Source organism: Spermophilus citellus (genome assembly GCF_964194105.1).
Source record: "Spermophilus citellus genome assembly, chromosome: 2".
NCBI classification, from domain to species: Eukaryota; Metazoa; Chordata; class Mammalia; order Rodentia; family Sciuridae; genus Spermophilus; species Spermophilus citellus.
The window spans coordinates 132,600,390-132,616,551 of record NC_138183.1 but is presented as its reverse complement, the minus strand read 5'-3'; the positions used below and the strand labels follow the sequence as shown (position 1 = coordinate 132,616,551).

The 16,162-nt window shown below is 38.7% G+C and overlaps 1 protein-coding gene across 6 annotated transcripts in view; it reads right to left on the bottom strand.

Moving 5' to 3' along the window:
- Window positions 1–14,267, bottom strand: part of CDON (cell adhesion associated, oncogene regulated) — a gene marked incomplete at its 5' end in the record, with an annotated part of 95,961 nt that extends 81,694 nt beyond the window's left edge. For 4 of the 6 annotated variants that reach the window (XR_014019587.1, XM_081273543.1, XM_081273546.1 and 1 more), the window contains one exon: window positions 13,557–13,990. Of the gene's footprint in view, window positions 1–13,556; window positions 13,991–14,234 lie in introns of those variants that run through there. The other 2 variants (XM_081273545.1, XM_081273544.1) reach the window with 2 other exon arrangements.
- Between the last annotated feature and the right edge of the window lie 1,895 nt (window positions 14,268–16,162).

The window sequence follows — 16,162 nt, the reverse complement described above, 5'->3', positions numbered from 1 at the left end:
GTAGCCAGGCCTGGTGGTGTATGCCTATAATCCCAGTGACTTGGGAGGTTCACAAATTCAAAGCCAGCCTCAGAAACTTAGCAAGGCCCTAAGCAACTCAGCAAGACCCTGTCTCAAAATAAAAGATAAAAAGGGCTGGGGGAGGGCTGGGATAGTGGCTCAGCAGTAGAGTGCTCGCCTGGCTCGCCTAGCACAGGCCGGCGGGTCCCAGGTTCAATCCTCAGCATCACATAAAAATAAAGGCATTGTGTTGTGTCCATCTACACCTAGAAAATAAATATTTAAAAAAAAAAAAAAAGGACTGGGGTTGTGGCTCAATAGTTGAAAGCCCCTGGGTTAAATTCCCTAATGCCATAAATAAATAAATAAATAAGGGTAGGGATGTCTTCCAAGCCTGTACCCATTTCTACTAAGAAGCATACAAATAATAAGAAGAAATGGTCTTTGGTTGGACTCAACACTATAGGGAGACTAGTGATTTAAAGTTTTGGCACATTCCAGTCACTCACTATGTCAATCTGTTAGTAATGAGAATGAGATAAGGAGCAACTAGTCTAGCAAAGAGGTCAGCAGCAACACTTAATGACCCAGATATGCTATTACAATGGTTCAAGTTACTTTCTTATAGTGAGAAAGCAAGGGGTTGAAAATGCCTTAAGTTAAAGTTAAGACTCCCAAATAATTCAATTTCATTAGAAAATGAAGAGGGAAAATCTCTTATAGGTTAATAATCCCATTATATTGTTAAGATTTCAACTGTTTGATCAGTTAAAAGTCAAGGTAAGGGGTAAGGGTGTGGCTCAGTGGTAGAGCAGTTGCCTAGCTAGCATCAGTGATGCTATGAATTCAACTGTCAGCACCAAAAAAAAAAGAAGAAGAAAATGTGTAAAAGCCAAGTTAACCAACAGACATAAATATAATATTATTTTTAAGCCTTTGAATTATAACCTAAGAAACAGCCTATAAATTAAAGCACATTACTTGCTATAGATAAAACTACGTTAGGTTTGGTTTATACTTGGCAATGAGGTAGGTGAACAAATATTCATTCTTGTTCAGTTTTTCTCTTTTCAAATTGGGGGAGGGGGGGGAAAAAGCCCTTACAGACATGCCTCATCAATCACTAACAGGGTCTGGTCCTGATATTATATGAGCTCTGTCAACCTTAATCAAATTGCTTGCCAGATCGTAGATAAGTAATGACTTGCTTAGGTTAAGCCAGGCCAGAGTTTTCCTTCTGTAGTATACACATCTCTGGAGTGAAAATAAACAGCCTCACACCTCTCACAGGGAGCTGCTCTCTGCTGAGATTACAACTCAGTTCCCTCCAACCAGGGAGGAGGAGCAAACTCTGGCTCTAAGAAGAGCTGCTTTTCCTTCTTTCTGGATCTGATCATCAAAATCATTTTTAAACTCTTCCATAAAACAGTTAATAATCGTTTTATCTATACCAAAATAATACAAAGAACTATGGTTAAATGCTTTAGCATTAACACATGTCTTAACATCACAGTGCTAGAAAACAAAACAGAAATCACTACCAATTGGCAAAAGCAATACTGAGTCACTTAAAAATGCAAAACTTGAATTCATCCTAATGTATTCAAGAAATGAAAAACCAAATTTTGACTCAATATCATCAGTAACATTTTGGATACAGGAGTACCCTAAAGCCACTGTTAAAATCAGTTAAATAACTTTAGATCTTATATTCATTTCACAGTCCAACACAAACGTAAGTTTTATTTCTAAAACGTCCCCTTTACTAATTCCTTTCTTTAATATAATTGGAAAGGGTTTTCAAATTTCATCTTCAGCTGGGATATAATGTTAAACAATTTTCTAAGCATGTGAGTATTCTGACTATTCTAAAGAAAGGGTTATAGAAAGCAAGAAACCCAGTAGCTAGCGGAAAATATGAAGTGACTTCTTTAGAGGAGAGTATAAAAATACAAGATACCCAGGAATCAGTTTATCTTAGGCAAAATGCACTTCAATATTTCCCATTAGGTCAGTAAAATCTAAAATGTAGAGTTTGCAGTTTAGAATTACCATAGGAAAAAATTCTTAGAATTTAACAATTTTCATCTATTACTAAGCACTATAAATTGTGCAACTATAACCTAAAATAAGCTTTAAAAGACTAAAGTTGAAACTAACACCCTTTTCTAACTATTCAAGAGAGATTTTAAAGGACATCTGACTTTGAACTAGTTTAAAACTTACTTTTGATACCAATGCTCATTTATTCATGTTTTCTATTTTCACAAAAATTTTACTGTCTCAAATACTTCTTGCAAGAAGAAAGGAAGAAAAAAGCTGCAAAATACTCTTAAAAGTACAAAGGACTCAAAAAAAGTTAAAAAAAAATGATCATCAACAGAAACACAAGGAAAAGGAAAATTCTGTGACAGAATTAAAAGAACCACAAGGGTTTGTAATTGCTAAACAGAGGGACTGAGGATGGGGTGTCCTTCCACCTCTCCTACCCTGCCCCTGCCTGCAGTGCTCAGAGAAAGTCAGGACTTTTCTTTCCCAGTCCCCTGGAGGCACCATTATTATAAGTCTGCAGGGCACCCAACACACAAGGGCCTTGCTCTGCAAAAGCCATACTTCACTCCTTTGTCACCAAATTATTTACTGTTAAACTCCCAGAGTACACATGCAATATACATTCATTCTAGGTGACTCAGACACAAAAGACGCTAGTATTTCTCAGTGAATTAGAAGGAACTTTACAAGCAAATGGGGACTCTGTTTACCACTTATCATCAAAGGATCTTTCTCCCCAGAAAACTCAAATTTCAAAATGAAGAGAAAAAAATTCGTATTTGTAAAAGTGAAACAGTCAAAATTCAGCTTCTCATTCTGGGTTGTTGAAGGACTATAGTGTTTGATATGCAGTACCTAGTGATTTGATTCTGTGGCCAACTGACATTTATAATCCCAATTAATTAAATATCTTGTGTGTATGCAAAGCTAGCTAAGACACATGAATCTGACCAAGTGCTATAGTTTCTGCTTTAAAAGGCTAACTACTTTCTTATCGTTTCCCTAATAATCTACTTACCTGGAAAGAGAAGTCTCTAAGAAGTAACACATTGACTGGTTGTTTCTTTAAAACAATTTTTACTATCATTTCAAGGGAGTGACGTAATATGCATTATCCTGAACTTCCCAAAGTTCACATTCAGAAACCCACTTTGGGAATTAACTACAAAATTCCTATTAACATTAGTAATAGGCACAAAGTCAAATCCCTGAGCTAAAATTTATCTTATGCCGCAAAACACTGATATCAAATCTCTGCACAAGCTGTACAGTATGATTAAAATCCCCACTGCGGGCTGCTGTCATAGTAACTAATGTGAAATTATTCTAAGACCTAATGTGAAATTATTCTAAGACCTAACCACTATGACAATAGTTCTTTTAAAATGCATCCTTAAGCACAAAAGAAGTAACAAATCATGACAATTGTGTTTGCTAGCCTAATAGGAGACCATAGTTAACAACCAGTCTTACAATGACTCAAAATTGGCCTTAGTTAGCCAGGGGATTAAAAAAAAAAAAAAAAAACGAGTTCAAATGTAAGATGAAAATTATATTAAAGACTTAATATAGGTCTACAGTCAAAATATGACTATTGCAATTTCTTTTATGAGAGAAATCCATCTAAACTACAAAATAATTTAAAACATGGTGACTAGAGCTTAAAATTGGGACTTGGGGGAGAAATCTGATCAGTTTATTTTTGTTGTAACCTCAAAAGGGACTTGGCTTTTAAAAAAGGAGGAGGCCTAATTTTCAATAAATAGAAATCAAATTATATTGATTTAGAGATCAAAACAATTTTAATCAGATTACAATATGATTTGAAAATATGTTAAGTAGAGGTATTCAGAATTGGGTTTTAAAAATACCTGAACCCAGGCTGGGGTTGTGGCTCAAGTGGCAGAGTGCTCGCCTAGGCACTGGCTTTGATCCTCAGCACCACATAAAATAAAAACATTGTATCCACCTAAAACTAAAAAATAAATATTTTTAAAAAATACTTGAACCCATCCAAACCTACTCAGCAGAACCAAACTATAATTCTACTGAAGGCAGAACACAATTCACCATTTCATTCTGGATAAGCATCCAAGATTTAATGAAGAAACAATAAAATAACAACCTTTAAAATAGTGTACACATGCCAATAATCCCAACAACTCAGGAGGCTTAGTCAGGGGAATAGCAAATTCGAAGCCAGCCTCAGCAACTTAGCAAGACCTGTCTCAAAAAAAAAGGGGGCGGAGGAGCAAGGGGTGGTGCTGGGTAGGAGATGTGGCTTAGTGGTTAAGTACCTCTGGGTTAAAAAAAAAAAAAAAAAAAAGGTGATCACACATTAGGATGCACCCTGAGGCAAAGCACACAGGAACAACACCAAAGGAGGATTTCAATGTAATTCAACTCAGGAGTTTCATATTCTATTAAGAACTATGAAAATATCTTTTCAAGATTTACTTACCCAAAGATCTAATGGAACTGTTGCTCAGATGCTAGGACATCAATTTGAAATCCTGGTTTAGGAGTTGTCACCAAACTGTGACGACTTCTAAAAATCACATAACCACATTCAGATCTTCACCTTCACATAATCATTTTATAAGCCAAATGTTTTCAGTATGTTGTAAGCTATGTAATACCAAGCCAAGTAATAAGGCTTACTCAGGCTTTATAAGGGAGGAGTCTCATTCTCATCCTTCTGCTCTCAAAGTCAGCATGATAAGAAGTCTGAATTACTGAAATGGAGGTGAGTAATACGCAGTAAGTCCATTTAGACTAAAACGAAGTTCACTCCCTAATTCTTACTGCCTGTTACTCACTCTGTTGTTATTTAGTTATACACACGCCCTGAGGCCAACACCAAGGAAAGAAGCCAAAATAAATGGGCATGAAAAATGTCTTATCCTCAGCTTCTGATGCTATTTTTCTTTTTATTGGAATATAAAAGACTGCCAAGTTCTTATGTCACTACCATAATTTCATAGCCTGATAAAAGTAGTATTTTATCCATTAAGCATTTGTTCCCTTTGCCAGTTTTACCTCCAAATATGCAATATGTACAACTATTCACTGCACAGATACCAAATTATAATAAAATAGAAAATACTAACTACTTTTTTTCTGATCAGTAACCATCCGAAATCTCCCTGGCAAAAGACAGAAGTAGCTGTACTTTTTAGTACCTACATACACCCAGGAAGATTCCTGTAAGAGAGTATTTAAAATGAAAACAGATAAAACATGACAATCCGTTCTCTAGGCAACAAACAATATTGCACAGAACAAAAATATACATTATAAGTACACTAAATCATCAACATATTCAACATGTTTGGCAAGCATTCCAGTAATAAGTGAAAATTGATGTCCTAGTATATTCACATTTAACTATTTATTGTTGCTTTCTATAGAGTTCTTTAACTTCATTATCTCAAGCTGTTGTATCACTCCCGAACTTGACACTGAGAGTCACTGGTTTCATTGAATTTTTAAGAGCAAAATTGGGTGTTGAAATCAATTATGGATCTAGAGATGACAGCTTAGCATCTTGCTATTCTGTGGGCTCCACCCAGCTAGCTCATCAATACCATTTGGAAATTTGGCAAAAAGAGGGAATCTGGGCTCCATCCCAGACCTACCAAATCAAAATTTGCACTTTAACATTCCCCTAAGAAATTCAAATACACACCAATGCCACTCAGGATAGTAGAGTGTTAGGCAATTGGTAGGCAAAGTGCAAGGAAAGGGTGAGTGGGGTGATCATGAGGGACAAACACATTGTTCTGGAAGAATAAGAGTTTGATGAACATGTACACAATTATGGCATCATATCACTGCCATGAGAGTCATGTTCCCAGCCTGCAAGAGATAAACACCAAAGCATGGTACAGCCAAGGAAAGCAAAGTAGCTGGGGATAGCAGAAGCACCAGGTAGATAACTATCCCTGTACATCTTAAAGGTCTGGGCTTTAAGAAGTGAGCAATTCAGAGACTTTGAAGAACTTTTAATGAGAACACACACATGGTCAGATTTGTTTGCAGAAGACAATTACCTAGCAAATCGTAGAAAGATGGATAATTTGATGAGGGAGAACCAAGAGTGAAGACAGGGAGATTAGTTAATAGCAGTGTAACCAAGGGCCACAATGGCATTTTTTTGCATCTCACATTCTGAATCTTCTCTTGTCCGTCTACCAATTTTTGAAAAGGAGAGTGAAGAGATACAGTAATGGAAACAGAGAAAAGATAATAAAGACCTGCTTATAAATTATAGGGAGGGCAGGGAGGGTAGGGAGGGTATTTCTGTGCATACATAAATATAAAACAATAAATGTCCTGCTTTATAAAATAGAAATTTTTATGATTCATGATTCTATTGACCTTCAACATTCTAAATGCCTATTATTAACATAAAATACTCTATTTATAGATCTATTTATAGATATGTACACAGATTAAATATACATGGATCCCCAAAAGATCATGAGTAGTTTGGTTGCTTGGGTAAATCACTGATGTTCACCTTCGTCTCCCATGTAAGTTACTTCTCTCTCTTGAAATTAAAGTTTAGAAAAATTGGAGTGAAGAAGAGACAAGAAGGGCTTTAGGTAAATTTTACGTCTGTCACAGGGATGAATAAATAACTGGGACAAATAACTGGACACATCTGGGTAAGTTCTCAGATGTATACCTAATCAAAAAGGCAGCAAATACTACACTTGTAAAATGTTATCATTACCCATATTGATATACTTAGTATATTAGAAAAGTCCCTATTTTCTCTTTAGGAAACAAAGACAGACTATCTGACATTTAAGTGTTAGTAACAAACCAAGGATTAAACTTAAAGTAAAAAGAATCAGCAAGGAGAGGCAGTCTTCAACTTTAAACTGGGATTGATTTGGAAAAATGTATTTATCAATGGATGTTTGGAACTTGAACACATTTTTCCCTCCACATAGGTGGTGGGAATCTACTCTAGCCACACCATAAGAGCATATTTCATGGAACCTTAGTACTTTTACAAAGTCCCTGAAAGATCATTTGGTCCAGGGGCTGGGTCTGTGGCTCAGTTGATCCTCAGTACCACATAAAATAAAATAAAGATATTGTGTCCACCTAAAACTAGAAAAAAAAATCATTTGTTTCAGTCTCTCACCTACAAAAGAGATTCTTTGCATGTCACCTCTCGCAAATACCACTAGAACACATCCTAGAACACGTCCAAGAAAAAAGAGCTTGTGCCCCTCAAAACACTATGTCCTCTCATGAGACAACTCTATTTGCTAAACAGTACTTCTTTCTTTTGCAGCATAACCTGCATCTATGAGTGCCCCACAGAACAAAAGATTCGAAATCACTGTTTCAGCTCTCTCCACCCTCAATGACCTTCTGGCTACTGGTGATCTGATTCAAGGAGAAAAGGACACACGCGTCCCTCTGAGTCCAAGGAAACCCATCCCTGCACCTGGCTGGGTGTGAAGAAATGACCTTGTATCAAGGAGCTAGATATAAATAGTTACGATTTAGTAAATTTACAAATGCTAAATACAATGTCTCCTGAGGAAAAAATGACTAGTGTCCAAGCAGAACACCCAGAAAATCCCTAATCAACATTTCCAATAACAGAAATATGAGCGATTAACAGCAACCACAGTCCCCTCCAAAATTCAAAAAAGAAAAAAAAATTCTGAATCATCCATATCATTTTGTATTCTTGTCTCACTGCTTGCTAAATAAATTTTATTTAGTATTTGAGGGAATTCCAACAACACAAACAAATTCTACATGTGCGACACATAGTGTGACAGCAACTGTTAATAAGGTTAGTAGCCAAATTCTTCTCCCTGATATTAAGTGTGTGGTCCTATTCTTCAAAATCTTCCTGCAGTATAACATCCTAGCTCCATTTTCTTCCATTTTTGGCAAATTTCTTTTAAGTATGTTGTTTTATTTTGAACTCAAAGAACATTTACACTAATGTTGGCCTGATAATTACTTTTGCCCAATTCTATGTATTGATTATGGCATTTCATACTCATCCTTTCCCCCTATTTTAAGGCTCCCTCTTTTCTCTCCTAAAAACAACAGCAGCAAAATTGTCAGAGCAATTGATTTAAGGCAAACCTATTACCTTCAATTCAGTGTTATGTATAAAAAAGAGGTCATTGTGATTTTTCTAAGATAGCCACTGGAATCTGATTTTCTAACTATTTGAGAAGAAATGGTATCCCCCCCCCATAAAATTAACTACTATGAACTTCAAAACAAAAAAAAGACCTCTACAACAACATAAAAAACATGAATCAGTACTATACAAAATAACAGATAAATCTTGCAGACATAACGAGTTGCAGACATAATCTTGCAGACATAACGAGGAGAGCAGACTAAGAAGCACCCCCACTGCAGGAGTCCATTTTCATCTAACTCAAGACCATGCAAAACGAATCTATGATGAGACCAGTCAGAATAACTGTTACTGCAAGGGGAGGGAAGGCTGAGGAAGGGGACCTGGGAGCCTCCTGATATGACAAATACTATCTTGATCAAATCAAAATCACAGGTGTGTGTAAATGTAACAATTCATTTGGCTGTTCCCTCTGTGTATATTAGCTATACACTTGTGTATACAACAATATTTTACCTCAAACAGGAAAAAAAAAATCAACTTGTTTCCAAGTGCTAAGTTTTAACTGGAAATTTAAGAAAACTGACATACTAAAACTCCAGCAGTTATTTGTGCTGCACTCTTATTAACTTCCAAGAATTCCTCATTATTTAGTACTTCAAAGAAATCACTTCTGGATCAAAGTAACACATGAATAGGCACAGGAGGAGTTAATAAAAACAACAGCAGCTAACATTTATAGAGGTTTTACTATCTGACAAACGCTTTACTTTCATTATCTCATTTAATCCCCACCACAGTGGTAAGAGAGACTACTGATTTTATCCCCGTTTTACACTTTAAGATTCCAAGGCCAGGTCAAGATCATTGCCCAAGTTCACATAAATAAGAAGAGGTAAGCCACTCTGTAACAAAAATAGCTAAAAAACAAGCTTTATGTCAACTTTTAAATTCTGTTTATTAGGTTAATACAAAAATAAAATCAACCACACAGTTCTAAGCAAGAAAACATGAACAGAATATGTAACCTAAAAAGTTCAATAATAGAATACATCACTAGCTCCCAAGAACTGAAGTTCCTACTCACATTCCAACTGATACACAGCAGAACCAAATGTTCTATAGGGTAGTTTTTTTTTAATCATCTCTGGCCATCAATATTTATCACTTAGCAAAGCAACTAAACTATGAACCAGGACAGGCACTTAGTGTTTACTCCAATTTATCTGAGACTCCTTTCAATTTGGCCCTACTAGTAGGAGGCATGCCCAGGATTAAGGTGGAAAAAAAATTAAACATATTCTCAAAAAGGCTTCTTTATTTTCTAAACACACTGTTTTGTGAGGAGAATTAGGCATAGGACTATATGCGAATAGCATGAAAAGAATTGTGCACTCCATACAACACGATTCCAGTCAGTAACAAAATATATCAAATTAACCATCAAACAGGCTACTGAACTCTGGATTAGTTGAAAACTATTAACACTGGAATTCACATTCTCAGAAGAAGAAAATCAATTAACTATGCCACCCACAAATCAGAAGTGGTACTCCCTTTAAAGTATACAAGACATAAACCGGACTAATACTCTGAAAAAATATTTGCTTCCAAAAATTATTTATGGAAGCGGAACAGGGGAAGGGAAAGGAAGACACATTAATATTTCTTGAAAATTTTGTTCCAAAGATTTTTTGTTTTTGTTCCAAAGATTTTAAGAATGTTTTTGGTAGATATATTTTTACTTACTGGGGGGAACATGTTAGCAAGACTGCAGAGAAACGCTTCAAAAATACTAGAAATCCTACAGAATTCTTCAAAAGCAACAGAGATGCACTCTAAGTGAATTTCAATTATCTAGCAACAATATAACAAAAACAATAAGATCATATCAAAACAAAAGTATAAACCAAAAGATGCCTATTCAAACAAGCACTTCATCTCTGCGAAAGTCTGACTTTGCTCTTGAAGAGTTATTACACAAGACATCAGAACAAACTATAACACAATTTTACATATTTATCAAAAGATCATTCAAAGAAAACTTACCAAGTCTACAACGTGTATATGCTTGTGCTGCAGAGGGAAAGTGCCTTCCTGTACTTACACTGGGGAGTCACTTCAGTGCTCAAAACACATCACCACAGTCCTGCTTGGAATAAAGTTCCCAATAGCAATCTGCCTTGGGGTTGGGCTTTTCCCTTACAAGATAAGCTATTAAGTCATGCCTTGATTTCAGATCTGCTAACATATGGAGCCTTCCAATGCAGCCTTCTCTCTGCCCCCCCATCCCACCCCCCCACCCCCCCATCACCACTCAGCTCTACTCCCTCTCTACACACACACATACACACATTCAAAAAAGGCACTGCAGGGCAGAAATTCCTCAGGTGCTCGCTAATGGAATTCCCAGGGTCTTGGAGCCGCTTCGGGGATCAAGAGATCTCATAGCCCCTGCTGGGGTAAGGAGCAGCGAGTCTGTTCCATTTAATCAAATACAGAATGAATTTTCAGCTCTATTCACTAGCTTGTCTCCAGGGCTCTCAAAAGGCACCAGGCAGCTAGAATCACACACATGTGGCTCTTTTAGGCAAGTATAATTAGTTTGATTTTAAAAAGCCACATTAATAATATCACCTCAGGACCATTATTCAGGGGACAGATGACAATGATACTGTATGTTTTAAGCCTGACAATGGAGGGAAGGAGCACAAACAATGAGAAAAAACTTGAGGGATTAAAAAAAAAAGAAAGAAAGAAAAACCAACAAACCAGTTTTTCATTTCATTGTAATATAATATTTTTAAAGTGACATTAAGTATATTTCATATACCATCTCTTGATTTTAACAGGGAACAATCAGGTAAGCCTTCCTCACCCATCATACTCTTGAATCAGTGAACTTGAGCCAAATACACAACAAAAACTTATCACACAAAATGTTTACATACAATATAAAATCTTAAGTAAAAACTATAAAACATTTTCTAATTCAGTCCAGTTCATAAGATTTCCTGAAAAAAGCACCAATCCATAAAACACTGTAAAGCAAGTCCTTCAAAGTAATTCATTTATCAAGCAGTCTCCAAATTCTATTTCTCACCTAATTAGTTTGTATTAAGTAGTAAGATCATTTGTCTAAAGAAAGCTTACTTGGTAGACAATTCACCTACACTTCTAATGTGTTGTCTTATCCATACTTCTGCATAGTATCAATGCTATCATAGAGGGTTAGCTAACGTAATTATGCCTTCAAACAACAAATTTTCGCATTCATTATTTTTTATTCTCTATTCCCTTCATGATTTTACTAAGATAGTTTAATTGCTGAAATCATTTCCCCAGCATTTTATTTAGAAGCAATCATCAAATTTCAGTCTTTATGTTCACAAAAATAACATCTCTAGAGAAGAAAAATTTCATCTCAATTTACATTTTGACAAAACCATGTATGAAATAGTCTAGAAAGCCATGAAAGTATTCAAGCAAAGCAGAAAAATAAGAGGAAAACATGAGCTACTTATTAAATTTTACCTGACCTCTTTAGAGCAAAGTCCTATAATAGAGTTTCTATTCCTACAAAACGCCCAAGTCCATATATACCTTCATGAGGGGGTTGGGGGCAGGCCTGTCCTAAAGTCAAACCACCTGCAAAGAAGGCAAAGTAGAAGACGTAATTTGAGGGTAACCCACACAAGCTAGATCATAATGCTCCAAGTCCTAAGGGTTCTTTCTACTTTCTGTTTGAGAGTCAAAGCTGTTTAAGTACTTTGCACAGAAGAGTAGGTTGATGAGGGCCGTAGCAATCAATCAAAGCATCCCAAGTGAGTTACTATACAAACAATAGCACACTACCTCTAGTAGTGATTTTCTTGGTTGACTAAACTATTCAAACAAAGACAGATTTCCCAAATACTATATCCGAGTTTTTCCATGAAAGTTAAACAATATACATTTGTGTATGTGTGTTTTATAGAAATATAAATGTTTCTGCTCCACACACTGCAGAACACTTATCCAGAGCATGTCTTTACAAAATGAAACAGGTTTTCTCCATCCTTCTCATATAACTTAAAGTATGTGGCAGTTTATTTCAACATGTGCATAACAGAGACTACAGTATTTGGTGCCTCTCTAGGTTCCTAAGAATTCTTTCTAGCTGAGCACTAATTTAAAATTTTCAGAAATTTTCTGAAGGTTTTCTTTCATTTTATTCTAAAAGCTAAACTGCCCCCACCCATTTTCAGCTAAAAATAGACTACTAGAAGAAAAAGAGCTATAAAATGGAATAGAATGACTAGAATTACACTAAGGGAGAAAAAAAATATGTTTTCCAGTCCCCACTCCACCTTCTTCTTGCAGACACTGTCCATTAGGTATGCCAAATGTCAGTTGGGAATCTGAGAGTTATGGTATCAGTGAGGCATGGAATCAGAATTAACTAACTTGTCCTCTTTCATCTTTCCTGGCAATGGCCTGAGAATAAATCTCATATTGCCTTTTAGTTCAACCTCCTGTTTTTCAAGGTGTCTGATTTAGGACACAAAGGCTGACATTCTGTTAATGAGGCTCCCTAAACTCTAGATCCCAACTGAAGAGCAGCCTGCCCTTAAAGCACCTGCCACCCTCTGTCGTCCCCACCAGGGAAGGCAGGCGCATTCTGCGGCTCCTTTCGGATAGTCTTCCACCTGATTTGGTGGGGTTAGGGAGAACAATGAAGGGAAGGGCAAAAGAGTCTATCTATCCCCCTTGGTGATTTATTACTAGAATTCCTAGATGTGGAAAAAAAGCAACAAAGGTCTGGAAGCTGCAGACTGAAATAAATAGCGAGCAAATGATAATGCAATCCACAGAATGCTTTACAGAGAAGAAGGAAAAATACACTCCCTGGGGCTGGGAAGTCACTGAGTCTGTGAAGGCAGAGAAAGATACATTGTGCAGGAAATTTCTCTTGCTTCTCCCTACACATAAATCACTGTCTCTCGCCGGCACTCTGCAGGGATGGAGAGAGACGATGGACCCGGCTCCCTTGGGAAAATGCGCTGGCGCCCCTCGCTAGCAGCTACACTGCATCCCACCTGCCCCAGCGGATCATCGTCAAAGACAGATTTCATCAAGTCACTGACACCTCACCCCGCCTCCTCCCACGATGTGGCTCGGACTGTCTGAGGACTGGGAACCTCGGAGCTCCCCGCTGGGCACCCATCAGCTGCCCTGTCCAACCCCATAAGCAGTCCAGAACCCCCACGCCCTCCAGGGCACGCTGGCCTGACTTTCCCCAAGACATCCCGCTCCCAAGCGGCGTGGCCCCCAAGCCCGGTCTCCCCAGTTCACCCCATTCTCCGACCCAGCTACGGGACCCCCGCCCCCGCACCTCTCGGCTGGGCTGGCTAAGCCCCCAGACCTCCTGCGCGGCAGCCGGCTCCGAAAGCCACCCCCAGGTCATCCCCCAGAGCGCTGGCGGCGTTGGCGGCTGCGATCCGAACAGGCCCCTCCATGCACCAGGCAGGGCAGCAGGAGGGCGCGGCACCTCGCACGCCGGGGCGGGGGCACTGGGGCGGGCGCGCGGGCGCGGGGTCCCCAGTCTCCTCACACCTAGCCGCGCTAGCCAGGCTCCGGGACTCAGGGGAGGGGAGCTGGGGGGCGGAGTCACCACAGCGCGCCCCCGCTGCGCGCTCCTCCCCACCAGCGCGGACGCGCAAGCTGACGGGCGCTGGGCCGGCGAGGAACACGCGAGGAGCGGGAGGAGGCAACCCGGTTGCCGACGGAGGCGGGCAGCGGAGGCCACAGCTCCCCGCCGGCCCGCGCCCCGCCGCGGGGTGCGCGCGCAGCCTGCCAGATCAGCGGCGGGGGATGGGCCATACCAATACGCCGAGGGGGGATGGCGTCCTTTGCGTCCGTCCTTTTCCCCGTCACCTGTTTGCTTGCTGTACCAGAAAGCCACCTCAGGCGAGCATGAAAGAAGCTTTTCTTTGGTGTAGCACAGCTGAGGATGATCTGCCTCAAAAAGTCACCGAGATGTTTACAATGTCTACACTCACTTTCCCCTCACCTTTACGTTCCCGGGACAGGCGGCATTTCTGGGCAGTACACAAATGGTCTGCACGTTCCCCGGAGTTCCCGCCCAGGCCCCGCCCCTCGTCCTCCTACCTAAGTTCTCGGTGGAGCCAGCCACCTAGTCCGTTCCTTTTCTAGGCTCTTAGCTGGAGGCTGTGTGTCTTATGATTGTACCTTCCTACAGTGCTTAGTTGCTTCGCCTTTTCACCACTTTGGACATTTAGTTTCTTAGCTGCATCGGATTATCCAACTAATCCGCCCTGCCATCACATACGCTCTAGCAGGTAACAAATTTTCTTGAAGAGACTGGTTACACCAGCAATGGCCTTTGGCCCCACAGTCTTCCCAGTTCGTTCCTTGGACCTACCCCCAAATTGTTGGAGCTTTTGGAACTTTAGTTGCTCAAGTTGAAAAATGGAAAAAAAAATTCTATTTAGAAGGATGTTTCGAAACGTAAATGTACTTTGTAATTAGCACCTGCCATTCGGTGGACATCCAAGAATAGTAACTTCTATATAATTATAATAGTTACTATCAGCTGTTCACTGTCTTTTAACATCATTATTACTTACTATTAGTTTAACTACACAAGGAACCCTAATGACACCTGAAGTTCATAAATTCGCTTCAGGAGAAATAACCATTCTGTCTTGTCTTTCTGCTGCAGCTAGATTCAGGGTCTTCATGAAAGCCCTGGAAAGAAAATCCATGTAAGAGAAGAAAAAAGAATTGTAATTGTGGCTTGCTCCACTGCTCCTTTTTTTTTTTTTTTTTTTTTTAACATATTCAGACAAAGAACCTGTATGTTATTAACTTAACAAGGTGTAACAAATGATTTTTCATTCAGAAAATAAAACTTCCTATAAACATAGAAGGCTTAACTGAAATGAGAGTTTTGTGCACGTGGAAGTCTTGCTAGGTTTCTGGTGGTACTATATAAAAATTCTAGACATCCCCTATGACAGCAGCTCTACTAACAGAGACTTCCAGGTTTTTCTCTTGGGACTCAATTAACTTTGAGTACCTCCAGATCTCACAGTGCCATTCAAATATCACTATGCCTGCTGCTACTCATAACCAACCTGAGAAGAAATCTTTTTCATTAACACTGATTATCCTTCTTCTGCCTTATTTGGTAAGTGAAATATTTTCAGATATAAAATAGCTTTACATTAATGATTTATTCATTCATTTGTTCAACATTTAGTTTAAAAGTACCTACTGTATGCCACTGATAGGCACAGGCATATGTAGAGAAATAATGCACAGCCACAAACTTCAGAGAACCTGCAATCTAATTGTGACACAGACATATAAATGGATAAGTATATCTCCAGGTTTTTTTTTTTTTGTCACCCATGACCAAAAAAAAAAAAAAAAATGACTTCCCCAAAGATGTGATTTATGTACTAAGTCTAAAAGGATAGAAGAAATTAGCCAGATAAGGTGAAGGAATAGAAAAATTGGGCAGAGAAGGTAGTATTAATAAAGGAATGGAGGCAAGAAACAAGGCGACTCAAAAGAACTGCAAGCTCTTTTTTGTGACTAAAGTTTAAGGAGTCTGGCAGGGATTGTTAAGTGAAGGCACTACAGAAAGCAGCTGAAGCCAGGTGTTAGATGTCCATGGAGGTCATGCCAAGAAGATAGAACTTTATTCTTAGGCAATGGGGAGTCAATGCATCGTTTTAAGTAGAAGTGTTATTTAGTCAGGTTTGTATTTAGAAGTACAACTTGGCATCAATGATGAGGCTAGATTTGAGGAAGCCAAGCCAAAGGTAAAAGTATTTGAAAGATTCTTGCTATGGTTTGGATATGAGGTAGTAGGAGGATGAAAAAATAATCCAACTATGGTGTTTAGAGGTGGGATCTTTGGGAAATGATAAGAATTAGATGAGGTCATTAGACTGGAGCCCCCTCATCTCC